This window comes from Heteronotia binoei, chromosome 8, assembly GCF_032191835.1.
Source record: "Heteronotia binoei isolate CCM8104 ecotype False Entrance Well chromosome 8, APGP_CSIRO_Hbin_v1, whole genome shotgun sequence".
Lineage (NCBI taxonomy): Eukaryota > Metazoa > Chordata > Lepidosauria > Squamata > Gekkonidae > Heteronotia > Heteronotia binoei.
This window is the reverse complement of record NC_083230.1, coordinates 99,310,862-99,326,954: the sequence shown is the minus strand read 5'-3', so window position 1 is coordinate 99,326,954 and position 16,093 is coordinate 99,310,862. Positions and strand designations below refer to the sequence as shown.

The window sequence follows — 16,093 nt, the reverse complement described above, 5'->3', positions numbered from 1 at the left end:
CTCCTGAAACAGAGGATGCTCTCTCTCTCTCTGTGTAAAGTGCTGTCAAGTTGCAGTCAAATTACGGTGAGACAGTAGGGTTTGCCATTGCCAGTAGGCTAACAGAAGTGGTTTGCCATTGCCTCCTTTGTATAGCAACCTTGGAATTTCTTGGTGGTTTTCCTTCCAAATATTAACCAGGACTGACTCTGCTTATCTGATGAGGCCAGGCTTGCCTGGGCCATTCAGGTCAGGAAAGGGATACTAATTCCTGTGAAAACAGTCTCAGGGCATGGATCTTTTCCAGCCCTGCTACTTGAGAATCAACCTCATATATACAAAATATTTGCCCTTATAACTGGACTATGATCTCCACCCTGAGGCTGTTGCATGGATAATGAGATAAGTTAAATAATAGCCCAGGTTAGGGAAAATACAAGAAATTTTAAAAAAATAATCAGGGTTATTCATTTCATAATAGAATATCCATTGTGACTTCATTCAAACTATGTTCAGAATTTTTGAGACAGGAGTCTAAAGATGCATGAAATATGTAATGACAGTTGACAGTTTCTATTGCAGAGAAGGAATGAGTCAGGCATGATTCTAGAAGGAATTCTGCCTTTCAGTCTGAACTTCCTTGGAACATTTTTTTGACATCAGATTTTCACTAATCTTCTGACCATGTCATGACTCATGAGTGCTGTGCATCTTTGAAAGTCATGCTGGAAATGGTCTGGAGCAGTACTAGGACAGGTCCTGACCAATACTCCCTGTAAGCTGTGGGATCTTGTGAGCGAAAATTCAACTTTGTGAGCTACTGGCATTAAAGTTGGGAGCTACTGCATAAATTAGTTTGCTCTAGAGCCATTTTTCCTGAGCTGAGACAAAAATGTGTGAGCTGGAGGCTAAAAAATTGTGAGCTAGCTCATACTAACTCAGGGAACACTGGTCCTGACCCTACACAAGTCTGCGCAACCACTTAGCTTCTCAAAAGCATTTTTCTGAATATCTGCTTAGAAAAGATTTTTTTTTAATTCACTGGTTTTTGGTTAATTTTTAATTTTTGGTCAGCAATTATCAAATTTCTTAGGCTGGAATCTGGCTTTCTATGGCTGGGTCCAGAAGGGCAGTTTAAGCTGACACAGGGGCAGCTTGCAGACGGATTAAAAAACCAAGTTCAGGGTTGCACGTCTGCCTCCCATCCTGCTCCCATCCTCAACCTGTCCTCCGGCATCTCTAAGGCTGCTCAAAAGCTACCACTAACGAAGTGGTAGCAAATTCTTCTGCCGCATGGCATCCGCCTTTCCAGGTATCTGAATGCAGGAGTGTGCAAGCGAGGTGGATTGGCAGTGTGAACCTGCCAATCCACCTTGCTTGCATGCTGGCTTAGTGCATGGCCACTAAAAATGTAAGGAAAAAAAGAAATCCAAACTACACTACAGGGATGGTTCACAACAACCGTCTGACCGTGCCAAAGCAACTCCCATGCAAAATATGGCCGTTTTGTGGGGGAGCATCTGAATGGGCTTTGGCCGCTTTGAACTGGCTCGATTTGGGATGTTTCCTGTGCACCCAAAACTGCCAGTCTGGACCCAGCCTATGTGATATTGGCCAGTTTGTGGTTCATGAAACAATGTTTGCAAACTGAAGAACCACCACAAACATTCATGAATTTTATCAAAGATTTCAGGTTTTCACGGCTGTGGGAAAGCCCTACACTAACAGCCGCCATGTGCCTTTAAATCTGTGCAGGCTTATAAGAAGCCTGGAAATTGCCTGTGTTTTGGACTGTGTGTCTTTATATCTAAGCAAGAGGAAAGCTGAATAGGCAGGGCTAGTAGACAGTGTCACATGGGTCTTCCCAGTGAGTGTGTGAAGCATGTGAGAAAGGAAGAGAAGTGATCAAAGTCCCTCTGTCTGTTTGGAGGAAAACACCACCACCTAGGCTGCTCTGCTTTTGTTTTCCTGTTAGTCTGAAGAAATTGGTTGAAATGTAGCAGATGGTTATATTCAGCAGCTCCCATGAGTAAATTACCCCTGTAAGATCACAAAAGTGTCTGTGTGCTGTGTTTATTTTGGCTGTTTTGTGAGAGCTTGTGTGTGCATGTTCACTTTCATTTAGTGGAAGTGCAGCTGCTGAGGAAGGAGGAAGTGGAAACTGTATTCAGGGGAACTGCACTGCTGTATTTTTATTTATTTTAGAGAATGGAAAACTCTCCCAGTTCCATCCCCAAAGTCCCCAGATATTTTCTGAGCTGGACCTGGCAAGCCTAGTTTTACTCCATATGCTATGTTCATTAATTTGAAACATGGCTGATCCTGCACTGATTTAAAAGCCAAGGAACAGGAAAAAATGTAATTCTGTATGTGCTAAGTGCTGTCAAATTGGTTCTGATTCATAGAGACCCTACGATTCAATGGCCTCCGAAATGACCTGTCAGCAACAGACTCCATCAGGTCTTGCAAACTGACGGCTGTGGTTTCCTTGATTGAGTCAATCCATCTCATGCTGGGTAGTCCTCTTTTCCCTCAACTCTTCCAACCATTACTGTCTTTTTCCAGTGACCTGTTGTGACAGACCCAGGAACTTAGCCTGAGAAGCTGGGAACAGGCTTACAGTGATTGGCTGGGATGTAGCCATGGTAACTGAAATGTAGCGAAATGAAGAGGCTTGCAAGGGTTTTCAGTTTAGTTTTGGGGAGTCTTCAGTGAGAGTCTGGAGTGTGAAGACTGGAGACTTAGGCTAGTCAGTTGTGCAAGCAATTGGACAAGAAGCTGAGATCAGCAAGTGGGGCTGAGTTCCTGGTGGAGAAAGCTGGGCTGAGTTTCTGTCTGAGAGAGAGTTTGAAGTCAGAAGGGGGCAAAACCAGGCACCTTCTGTGAGGGAAACTCTCTGTGGGAGATCTTACAGCACATCTAGGCAGTTTTCTTGTACAAACTGAAATCACATAAACTCAGAAGGCAGAACTGGATTCTGGATTTCCCAAGATTCAGACCAGAAAACTAGCTGGGGCTGAAACACACCAGGAGTGAGGGGTGTTATTAGCTCTCAGTGGTGTGAGTCCTGGATGCTAGTGTGGAATGTCTGTGAGGGAGAATTAATCTAGCACCTGAGAGGCTGAGGGAAGGTGACTGGGGAAAAATTTATAGTGGTCACCCTCTCAAGCTGACCCTGAACGGTTCCTCACACGTGTCTTTGCATAATGTGACCAAAGTACAATAGCCTCAGATTGGTCATTTTAGCTTCTAGGGAGAGTTCAGACTTGATTTGATCTAGAATCCAGTTGTCTTTTCAGCAGCCCACGACATCTGCAAAACTCTCCTCCAACACCACATAACAAATGAATCCACTTTCTTCCTGTCAGTTTTCTTCATTGCCCAAATTTGCCCTGCGATAAATTATTGATAGTTCCAAGTACACCTCAGCAAGCACAGCCTGGAACAAACTCTCCCATGAGTAAATTACTCCCTAGTCTCAAATGAGGGCTGTTATCTGGCCACCATAATGACATGATTTGGTGGATGACCTTCAGCGGCAACTGGATCGGGGCGGCGCTGCGGTACTGATGTTATTAGACCTGTCGGCAGCATTTGACACAGTCGACCATCAGTTGCTAAAGCGCCGCCTCGCCGACATTGGGGTTGGGGGGCTGGCCTTGCAATGGCTTTCCTCCTTCCTCTCCGGTCGGGGACAAAGGGTGGCCATTGGGGGTGAGCGATCCCAGAGACACACACTAGATTGTGGGGTGCCTCGGGGAGCAGTTCTCTCCCCAATGTTGTTTAACATTTATATGCGCCCCCTTGCCCAGATTGTCCAGAGGTTTGGGCTGGGTTGCCATCAATATGCAGATGACACCCAGCTCTATCTACTAATGGACGGCCAGCCTGGCTCCGCCCCGGGGAACCTAGATTGGGCTTTACAGGCTGTAGTGACGTGGCTCAGGTTGAGCAGGCTGAAGTTGAATCCAGCGAAGACAGAGGTCCTTTGTGTGGGTCGCGGCGCCCTAGGAGGGGAAATAGCTCTCCCAACCTTCGACGGCGCATTATTGAAATCAGTGCGCCAGGTAAAGAGTTTGGGCGTTTTACTGGAGCCTTCATTATCAATGGAGGCCCAGATAGCAGCCACTGCCAAGTCAGCATTCTTCCATCTGAAGCGGGCAAGGCAGTTGGCCCCCTTCCTGGAGCGTCGCGACCTCGCAACAGTGATCCATGCAATGGTCACCTCAAGATTGGACTACTGTAATGCCCTCTACTTGGGGCTACCTTTGTGCCGGACCCGGAAGCTGCAGCTGGTGCAGAACGCGTCGGCCAGGCTACTATTAGGGCTCTCGAAATGGGAGCACATACGGCCGGGGCTGCGTGGACTGCACTGGCTGCCAATTACATACGAGTCCAGTACAAAGTGTTGGTTATTACCTTTAAAGCCTTATATGGCCGAGGACCAGCCAACTAAGGGACCGTCTCTCCCCATATGAACCCCAGAGGGCACTGAGGTCAGTTGGAAAAAATAAAATGGCTATCCCTGGGCCGAGAGAGGTCAAGCTCCAAAACACCAGAGCACGGGCCTTTTCAGCTGCGGCCCTAGCACTGTGGAACCAGCTTCCGGAGGAAGTGTGGGCCCTGCGGAACCTTGACCAGTTCCACAGGGCCTGCAAGACCGTCCTTTTTAAACAAGCGTATATTGACATTGACTGCTGAATGCTGTGAACAAAGGAACCGCCATCTATATAACTATTTAAACAGGCAGAACCAGCGCCAGGATATCTTTATTGCTGCCAGATATATTTAATTTAACTTATATTATGTATTTTAATTCTATTAACTGGTTTTTATATGTTTAATTTCTAATTGTTAAACTTGAAGTTTTTATCTATTAATGTAAATGCATAAAATGTTGTAAGCCGCCCTGAGCCGCCTAGGCGGGGAGGGCGGGATACAAATAAAATCAATTATTATTATTATTATTTATATTTCAATTTATATCCCGCCCTTCCCACCGAAGTGGCTCAGGGCGGCTTACAACATATAAAATCTAACATAGGTTTAGCTTTAAAACATCAATTTACAACAATTTAAAACAGTAAGATAATAAAACATATAAACCAAAATGTACACTACAACCATCCAAAGTTTCCAGTGTCAGTTAGTTAGTTATACAAATGTAAGCTAGTTATACAAATGATTCTATACAAATGTAAGAATTTGATCCTTCCTTAATCTTGATTGTTCTATGTTATTTTATCACTTTGATTTGATAATCACTTTTTTTTAAAAACAGAAAACTTGGTTTCTCTCTGCTTTCTGATATTCTTATGGAATATGTCTAGATTCACACAGCATAAAGACATTTTGTCCTCAGCCTGTACAAGCTCCTACATCATTATTTCCATATGCTTTTAAAAGCATGGAAACTATTATGCTTGGTTGTTCCATGACAGGAATGCACTCAAGAGGACTTGTTCTCTCTTTTGTCAAACTGCAAGCTCTGTTGACAAGAACAGGGCTGCTGTGGCCTTGCCTGGGCAGACAGAAGTAGATTCAAGAGTCTGTGGGAGCTAAAATAAACAAGATGATAAGGATGGCATTTTTGACACCCCTGACCGCATTGAAGGGCACAGAATGGATTTTAAATGCGAATTAGCTGTGGCTCTAGCAAACCCAGTGTTGTGTGATTGTGTGGACTGTGGCTTTCGTTTTTGGGCTGCAAGCAGAAAGCCCTGTGCCTTTTGGCTAGAAACAGAATGTACTGTGAATCATAGTTACAATCTGAGTAGAGAAGAAATGTGCTTTTTTTTTTTTGTGGGAAAATTGTATCTTAAGTATGTGAACCTGCCTGAACGTGCCACTTCCTTTCCCTTTCTTTACACTGGCTTCCTCTTTTGTTTTGCAGCCAGAACAAGGTGTTTCTTTGGGTGGAAATATATTATCTTGACAAACACAGCTCTCAGATCCGTGGTTGATGAAGTAGGTGAATGTGTCCTGACTTGGATGGCCCAGGCTAGCCCAACCTCATCAGATCTCAGAAGTTAAACAGGGTTGGTCCTGGTCAGTATTTGGATGGGAGACCACCTAAGAATTTCAGGGTTGTGATGCAGAGGCAGCGAAATGGTAAACTACTGCTGAATGTCACTTGTCTTGAAAACCCTACAGGATCACCACAAATTGGCTGCAACTTGATAACACTTTATACACATGAGCACACACACAAGGTGAATGTGGGAGGGGGGCAACTGTAGAAGAGACACCTAAGAAAATGTTCACCATGGCTCTCAGTCCTCCTCACTTCACCTCAGTGAATTTTCATTTTGGGAGCTATAATAAAAAAAAATTATTTAAAACTACCTGGAGAAGGGATCATTGGTGGTTTGTTCACACAATGGAGTATGTCACTCTCGTTAAACTGAAATGTCTGTACTCTCTTTCCACTCATTATCTTACCTCTATTGTCTCTCTTCAGCTTGCCTTTATGCTTTTTAATCTTCTAACATCAATCTTCTGCTCAAACTAGAGTTGCCAACCTCCAAGTTGTGGCTGGAGTATCCGGGGTTTATAACGGATTTTCAGGCAACAAGGATTCAATGGGGTATAAATCGATAGAAGTCCCTCTCCTCTCCAAACCTTGTCCTTCTCAGGCTCCATACCCAGCACCTCTAGGTATTTTGCAACCCAGAGCTGGTAACCCTACCTCAGACCTAGCATGTCCACTTCTATCTGTTGCCCTCCTCATCTGCCATACCCCTGTCCCAAACTTTCATGACATGTCTGGCCCTTTTCCTCACAGCACTTAAGAAGTGATAAAAGACCTACAGATTCCACTGCAATATCCTGGCCTGATCCTCCTCCATAAACACCTTTCCCCCCTCCTTTTATCCCCCCCCCCCAGATTGTAAACCTGTAGGGAAGTGGAGCAGATTATACTTTTGTTTTGTCTGGTAAAGCTCCAGTACTGCAGTCCAAATTCTCTGCTTACAACCTGAGCGGGGTTCAGGTAGCTGGCTCAAGGTTGACTCAGCCTTCCATCTTTCCGAGGTCAGTAAAATGAGCACCCAGCGTGATGAGTGGAAGTGTAGACTGGGGAAGGCAATAGCAAATCACCCCATAAAAGGTCTGCCATGAAAATTTTGTGACGCAACATCACCCCAGAATCAGAAACAACTGGTGCTTGCACAGGGGACTACCTTTACCTTTAATATTTTTATGTTGAAAGTTCAGTGCCTTGGGGGACCTTTTTTGGTAGAAAGGTGGCACTGAAATATTTTAAGTAAATAAATATACAAAGCACCTGTGCTGAGGGTAACACTGAGTTCTTAAATTACATAATTGCAGAATACAAAAAATAATAATAGTTTAAGGCTAAAACTGTGTAATTAACGTAGCGTAACAGGGTAGCTATTTATTTAGCAGGCTTATAATTTGCTACTGTGTAATGATAGCACTACCGCATCTCACAATAAAGCTAAGGCAAGCCTGTGGTCTGGCAACTCTTTTAGAAAAAGTAGGGCTGGGCAAATGTAAGGAACTATCCAGCCCACGTGGAACACTTGCTAAGCCTTGTAAGTCATCAATCGCTGTATCTTTACAGCCACAATTGTTAGAAACTGAGCATTTCTGTAATAGAAATACACATCCGTGTTGGTGCAAGGTACAGAATTTATAACACCCTGTTTAACAAATCCCCATCTTCACTCCACCAACACTGCACCTGCTCCCTTGTGTGCTGGCTTTAGATACTAGATCTGGATTAATAATCAAAGTTATTGTTACCATACAAAATCTGGTTCAGTTTCATTTACAGGTTATTTCACCATGTTGTGGTCCAGGTTTAATGAAAGCTACAATATCCTAAGTCTGACAAGAGGCAATCTGATAGTGGAGTCACCAACTGGCAAAAATCTCTTTCTCTGGGAATAGCATCTGGGGAAATAGCCTCTAGCTCCTCTTGTGCATGTGCGGCCGGAGCCTCTCCCGGCAGCAGGCAGGGGCTGTGTGATTGCTGTCTCATGCATCAAAGAGCAGCAAATTCCCAGTGTGATCCCACCCTGAATGAGACAAATACATTTCTGAAGAGCACCTACTGGCAAGCAGCTGTACATCATTAAATTTTCTTCAACTCCCCTTTTGCAAAATAAATTGTTATGTAAAATGAATATATATGAAATGTGCAAACATGCATTACTTAAAATAATACAAAAGACAAATAACCCTCCTAATGCATGATGGGAAGATTAATGGTTGAAATCACTGATATGTCTGCCTGTCATACAAGTTACAAAGCTGGATTTCTTTTCCGGTGAAGAACGCACAATGAGTGCTCTTAAAATCTAACATCTGTTATCTTAACTCTGCAGCTGGAAGATGACACGCATCTTCTACCCTACTCTGGCCCAAAGGTTCTTTGATCGCAGAACATAGTGACATTTGTTCATGATGCACTTTGTGTAAATCTGTTGGTTTAACAGCTATGGCAGAATATTTAGAAAAGGAAAACACTGGAGAAGACATTCTCTTTTTTTGTGCCAAAGAGAAGAATGCTGTTCAGATTATAACAGAAAGGCTTGTGATGGAAGTCATGCAGTGATGCTGTAATACATACAGAGTCTATACAAAGACCAAATGACAACCAAGTACACAGTACCAGAACTGTTTCAGGGAGTGAGATCACTTAGTAATACCATCTTCCATTCAGTGAAGAAGTGATGAAAGCTGAAGATCACAATTCCACTTTCATTTGGTTCACCTCAGGAGTCTGGCATTTATTTTATTGCTGAAATTACTACTTAAATCAAAGAAGCTGTTTGACTGCTTGAGGACTCACAAATAATGGTAGTGCCATTAAACATCCAGCATTTTGAACACTATAAAATAGCTGACTCTTGGACAAAAAGAGTTATATACAGGGCTTTTTTTGTAGCAGGAACTCCTTTGCATATTAGGCCACACCTCCCTGATTTAGCCAATCTTCCTTGAGCTTACAGTAGGCCCTGTACTAAGAGCCCTGTAAGCTCTTGGAGGATTGGCTACATCATGGGTGTGTGGCCTAGTATGCAAAGGAGTTCCTGCGACAAAAAAGCCCTGTATAAGATTAACATGGTACCCACCAGTGCCACAGTGCCCATAAATGTTTCCAACTTGCTTGTTCATCAAAGCATTTTCTCTCCAAAGCAAAAAGCCCATCTCAGCTTGCCTTCACTTCACAGGAGGCATTTCTGAAGACCCCATCATCTTTGTGTCAATAGGGCACACCCAGTTAGGAAACAGCTGCTTAGCTTGCCACCATCCAACATCTTGTGGCTGACCCATGTCCCCATAGAGATCTTTTTGTGTGGTAGTGATCTACAACTTGCATTCAAAATTTCAGTAGTAGCCACAGGCTCCACAAGGTTGGGGATCTCTGGCATAAGATTTTTTTAAAAAATCCTCCATATTCCCTTTTGCAATAGCTACAGTTTTCTTTGGAATAATGAACAGGCCAGCAAGGGGAGTAAAAAGTAAAACACTTTACTGAAGCATTCAGCCAGACTTTTTCACACCTGAAAGGAAAACTCAAAAGCTCTTTGCAGATGTTTGATTTTTGGTGCATCAACCATGTATAAAGGGATTGCAATCCCCTCAATATGCATGGTCGCTATTTTGTGTGAACGGGGCAATGTACACATTTTCTAGCTTTGGTATCTATGAACAAACAATGGACTTTAAAAGGATATGTACCATATGCTGAAACTGCACAGACATGGAAAAATACATGTGTTACATTCTTCACACAAAATGGCAGCCATGAGTATGGTGAGGAGTACAAGAAGACTGAGTAATGCTACAAAGGATACAAAATTCTGGGAGCCTGGATCTTTAAGGGGTCCCAGGGAGTCAAGGGTCCTGTTGGAGGATAGTAGTAGCAGTCCACCTGTTCTAGTCAAGCACTGAGTGTGTTCTGACAAATGTGAGGGAGACTTAAAAGCAGCTGGAAGGGTAGGGTTGCCAGACACCCGCTTGGGGCGGAGGTTTCTCCTGATTTTGGGGGCTCCAATCTGCTGCCAGCCAGCTGACCAGAAGGGAAAGCCCCACCCCTGAACAGCCCCCTCCCACATCAACATCATTGGTGCGATGATGTAACACAGAAGTGACTTCATAGCACCAGGCACACTGCGGTAACACTCTAGCATTTTGGCCAAAACCAAAATGCTGGAGTGTCACTGCGTGACATGCCCAGCATGAAGATGTCACGTCCGTGTGATGTCATCATGCCGGTGACATTGTGCACAGCAATGTCACCCCTCTCCACCCTCCAGGAAAGCTCCCTCCTGTCCCCTGCAGGCCGGGTAAGTGCACTTGGCAACCCTATTGATGGGGAATATTAATTTTTTAAATCTGGGGAGCCTGGTGGCTTACAGCCCCCATGGGGGCAAATGGTAATTGGTTTCACAGGAAGCAGCAGCCTCACTGCTTGAATATCTATTGGAATGAAGCCACCCAGACCAGAGTCACCTTCAGATGCAGGTTTTATATATGTTTTAGAAGAACTCATTACAGGGAAGCCAATTTCAGCAGATTGTTAAGCAATAACCCATGTCCATTTGGACTTTTCTCCTCAAGGCACACCGCCAAGTTTTCTTCTCCTTCAATTATAAAAAAAAATTGCATTTTGGAGGCCCTATGCAGGACAGTTGTTGGAACACAGAACTGTACACAATACAATCCACTTTAACACTGAAACTGGGAGGAAGCTTGCCAAACTCCCTGACTTACAATCAGTCATCTCACAATTACCGTCACCTCCTACCCTGTTTGCTGCAGTCATAGCTCAGAATCTAGAACATGTCACGTTTGCATTTTTTTTAAATCTGGTTTTAAGATTTCTAACCCATTTTTTCCCCAAGACAATAACAATAAAATATCATTAAACCACATAAAACAGAGCAAAAGGATCACATGGCTGTGGTGACTGTGAATGGGTTTTTCCTATGAACACATGAAGCTGCCTTATATGGAATCAGACCCTCAGTCCATCAATGTCTCTATTGTCTATTCAGAATGGCAGATCTCAGGCAGCGGTCTTTAACATCACCTACTGCCAAATCTGGGGATTGAACCTGGAACCTTCTGCATTCCAAGCAGATGCACTACCACTGAGCCGCTGCCCCTTCCGCTAAAGATGAGAGCAAAGGCAAAATAATGTTGATATTTCTGAATTATGGCAGGTATGTCCTCTATGGCCTATAACTGTTCAGAAATAGTTTTATTCAAGTACTCCTCAGAGCTTTGGGTATCTCCTAAACAGGTCATTCTCTACTCCCCCCTCCATATTTGTGCGAGTTGGTTTAATCTATTGGAGTGGACTGCTTGCCCAACTTTGTTCTGTTTGTTACCTAGAAATACAGACTGCATGAGCTCGCTTGTTTTGAAACCAGTTGCTCTTGTCCCTGTATTGCTGTGTTAATAAATAGGTGTTGTTTTGAGCACACCTGTCTCTGCTAGGAACCTGAGGGCAGGAACCTGAGTGAGCCCCTTAATCTTGACTTACAACTAAAATGGAACATTACAAGAACAGGATAAGCTGCCCCTGAAATATTTTTCTTTTCATGGTGTAGAAAAATACCTTTTGTTTAGAGGGTTGGGCTTGATAAAACTTCCACACTTACCTACTTAATTTTTTCTCTCTCTCTTACCTGCAGACAGGCAGGAAGGGGGAAGTTTGTTGCTCCCAAACCTCAGTGCCAAGTACCAACCATCAAAGCTTTGGAAATGGAGCCAATGAGATTGATCAGTTGGCACCTTAAAAGGGAATCTGACACTACAAGGGACACAAGACTTGGGGGTGTGAGGGGCCATTTAATGAAAGGATTCTTTCAGCCACAAAGGGTTGGGCAAAGGGAGATAATAAAATCTTTCGGTACAGTAAAAACCCTTGATACAGAGCAAGATGGATCCATTTTGGTGGTCTATTTTGCAAGGTCTATTTTAGGTGGTTCATGCTGAGAAAAGGGGCTCTCACGCTTGAGGTTCAGCAGAGGGCCACCGTTGCCACATGGAGCAGACAAAGGGCTGGCTACCTGAACAAAGCCTCCAAGATAATGGAAAGCTTTTAGAATTCTGCAACTTCCCAGCTTAAATAGCTTGCTTTAGAATAAGATCAGCTAGGGTATGTAGAGTGAGGGAGAGGGGAACTGCATGTTTACAATTTTCTTTTGTATTTTTTGCTCACTCTGTTGCTGTGCTTTGGTAGATGTTTTACTTTTAATACATTCTTTACTGTTTTCAGTGCTGGTAGTTCTCTTTACCACACAGATCTTCATCATTTGAACACACTGTTCAAAATGGGCACTAGAGGAAGGCCAGTCAGTAAATCACATTTTCTCCAAGAGTGTGCAAGTGTGGTAAACTGTCTCCATGGTATCCAGTCACTCGATAGTAGGAGCAATGTGGAAAGGGTGGCTGGGAGCACTGGCCCTCTTGGGGGGTAATTCCTAAAACAGCCACTTGGTACTGGCAGTACCAAAAATGGGTCATGTTGGTCAGGAGAGACTTGGATGGTCACAGTTGCCTAGATGCCTCAGAGGGCCAAATGGAGCAAGGGCTTGTGGGTCAGTGAGGCTATTCCACCATACTAACAATGTGACTGATGCTTGAACTCAACCAAATGACTTGTTCAAACACCAAACTGTTAGGAATGTTCCCTGAGATTAAGAATGTTTCCTAAGATTGGTGTAAGACATTCCAATCACAACAAAACCCTAAAAACTGGACTTCTTTTCATTGGTGTGTGAAATGTAAATTAAAAGTGTACTCAAATATTTAATCCACTCCTATACTAGCTAGGAAACTGAAACAGTTCAAGATGCTCTCTTGCAGAAAATCCTGAAGAGTGGACATCTACATCTCTCTTTCTCTGAACAGGGTAGTTAAATTGAACCTCCAAATGGTTCCCGTTCTTTCAGGTCACCCACGAAGTCAGAATTTGATATGAGCATAACTCAGGACACATTAATTTTCTGCAAAGTCTGAAAACAGAACAATATTACATCTAAAAGTGAATCCATGGGACACTGCTAGTATTCAAACAGAGCTGCACATGGAATAGAATGCTGCACTGTTATGGTTTTGTTACCTCTAGCCAAATTCAAGGTAGTGCCTCGAATTCTCCTGGTACGATTTATCTCCAGACTACAAAAATCAGATCCCCTGGAGGAAATGACAACTTCATAGAGCAGACTCTTAGGCATTACGTCCACACTGAAGACCCTTCCTGGACCAAACCCTACCTTCCACACACAAAGCTCCAAAATTTCCATGAATCTCCCAAACCAGAGGTGGTAAATTGGCAACCCAACTTCACATACAATAACCAGCCTGTGATTTGTACCATAGTGTAATAATGTTATGTCCTAGGACCTGGGAGACTTGATTTCAAATCTCTGTCCACAAAACTCACTGGGTGGACTTAGGCCATTCATTCCCATCAGTGTAACCTACCTCCAGAGGTGAAAATAATCAATCTACCTTGAGTCTTGGTGAGAAAAGTGGATTATAATTAGATAAAATAAATACATAAACAAGCAAGACAGTTGGCACAGGCTGCTGAGGACTACATTAAGAAAAAGGCTCAAGTGCCCCTTCCCATCTTATGCTTCAAGCTCCAGTAAAATATTTAAGTTACTTCTGTCCTTGCCTACGTCACAGGGTTGCAGTGAAGATAAAATTGGTGAGTGGGACACCAAATACACTTCCCTGACTACCTTAAAGGAAGGGTGAGATAAAAATATGATCAAGCTGGTGCCATGCAGCAGCTGAAAGAGTAAAGCTACAAATCACAGTATCCCCAGTTTAATTCACCTCTGTCATCCTAGGGTTGCCAACTCCAGATTGGGAAATTCCTGGAGATTTTTTGGGGGTGAAGCCTGGAGACAGCAGGATTTGGGGTGGGAGGGAGCTCAGCAGGATATAATGCCACACAGCACACCCTCCAAAGCAGCCCTTTTTCTCCAGGGAAACTGATCTCTGAAGTCTGGAGATCAGACACAATTCTGGGAGATTTCCAGGGTCCACCTGAAGCTGGCAGACTTAGGCAAGCCAGTCTCTTACAATCTCAGCCCCACATCTGCACTATGGGGTATTCATATTCACCTAATTTATGGGGCTGCTGTAAGGATTACATTGTTAGCCTTAGACTAGGTAATAAAGAATGCTCATCTCCCTAAACTTGGGGTAATTTCTCTTTTGCTGCAATTCATCCATTCCCTCCCCAACATGTACCAACTGGATCAAGAACGACTCAGCTAGTTATGCATGCCATGCAAACAGCAGCATGAGTTTTCTTTCTGCAACCAAGGTTGCAGGCTATAGACTTCTACAACCCAAGCAATGAGCATGTCAACTATTACAAAAGGAAGGACTAATTGGAGATTTGCAATCTGGCAGATGTGCAGGCATTTAGGCAAATTATTTGTCAGCACACATTTCCTCTTTCATGTTTAGTTTTTCACCATGGGCCTCTGTAGCAAAACTATCTAGCAAAACATTCTAAGTCTACAGAAATCCACAAGACTGTAGATTTGGCACTAAAGAGAGGGTGCCATTTATGGCTCCAGCAGTCAGTGCACAACCAGAAAGGTATGTTACTTAAAAAGCTGTGTCCTGTTTTTCTTCCCAAAGTGGCTCAACAACAACACAAACAGACCAACCAACAAAACAAGACAAAGTTTGCCAACAAAGACAAAACAACAAAGTCTGTATTGGACTAGACTGGAGTTCAAGAGCCGGCTCATATAAAGACACTGCCTGCAAGTCACAGGTTATGACCAGTGTTCCCTCTAAACTAAGTTAGCATGAGCTAGCTCACAGATTTTTAGCCTCCAGCTCACTCATTTTTGTCTTAGCTCAGAAAGGATGACCCCAGAGCACACTAATTTATGCAGTAGCTCACAACTTTAATGCCAGTAGCTCACAACTTTAATGACAGTAGCTCACAAAGTAGATTCTTTTGCTCACAAGACTCTGCAGCTTAGAGAGAACATTGGTTATGACCCAAAGGGCCATGTGACCTTTAGTCAAGTATTGGTCACTTCCAAGTTTCATGATCCCTAAAACAGGGAGGGAAAGCAAGATCTCAGCACTATTACAGCTGGCCAAAATGTTCTTCCCACTGCTTCTCTCCTGCTAGAGAGCCTATAGCTATGCCCAGTTAGTTGATTTACATACAATGCAATCCTAAGGAGTGTTGCCAACACGGGCCTGAAAGATTTCTGGAGATTGAGGGGTGGAGGGAGGAATTTGGGAAGGGATAACACCTAATATTTATAGTATGCTATAAATTCCACCCTCTGAAGCTGCCATTTTCTCCAGGGAACTGATCTCTTTTGCCTGGAGATCAGTTGTAATTCCAGGACAACTCCAGGCCCCACTTGAAAGTTGGCAACCATAGTTGCATTCTTCTAAATTAATTGAATTTAATGGTCTTAGAAGGTTTTAACTCTTTTTAGGATTATACTGTTAAATTCTATTTTTAAAACAGCCAGGGCTTTTTTTGTAGTGGGAACTCCTTTGCGTATTAGGCCACACCCCCTTGATGTAGCCAATTCTCCAAGAGCTTACAGGGCCTACTGTAGGCTCCAGGAGGATTGGCTACATCAGGGGTGTGTGACCTAATATGCAAAGGAGTTCCTGCTACAAAAAAGCCCTGAAAACAGCAATAGGAAAAGCAGGGCTTTTTTTGAGCAGGAACACAGTTCTGGCTGGCATGGTGTAAGGGGCATGGCCTAATATGCAAATGAGTTCTTGCTGGGCTTTTTCTACAAACCCCCCTCCTGATAATGGTTTCAGAAAACCAGTAGAGGCATCCTACAATTTTCTGGGAATGTCCCCCCCCAAAGGCAGCTACCTTCCTTCCAAGTTCAGAGATCTCTTTTATTACTAATTGTAAGGCTTTGATTGGTGTTTAGTTTTCACTAAAGCACAATCATAGCACATGCAAGACAATGGAAAAACCTAATACCTGTATCAAAAATCCGTTTGGGCTGTGTTTGACAACTGGCAAGTTATGGTCAAAACACAGATGATGGTGTGAGATACTCAAATGTTTTTCTCTTTTAAAAACAGCTAACGCACAGGGCCCAGATCT

The 16,093-nt window shown here is 43.4% G+C and overlaps 1 protein-coding gene across 1 annotated transcript in view; it reads right to left on the bottom strand.

Annotated features, from left to right (window-relative positions):
• Window positions 1–16,093, bottom strand: part of PKP2 (plakophilin 2) — an 82,291-nt gene that overhangs the window by 19,641 nt on the left and 46,557 nt on the right. The window lies entirely within an intron of this gene.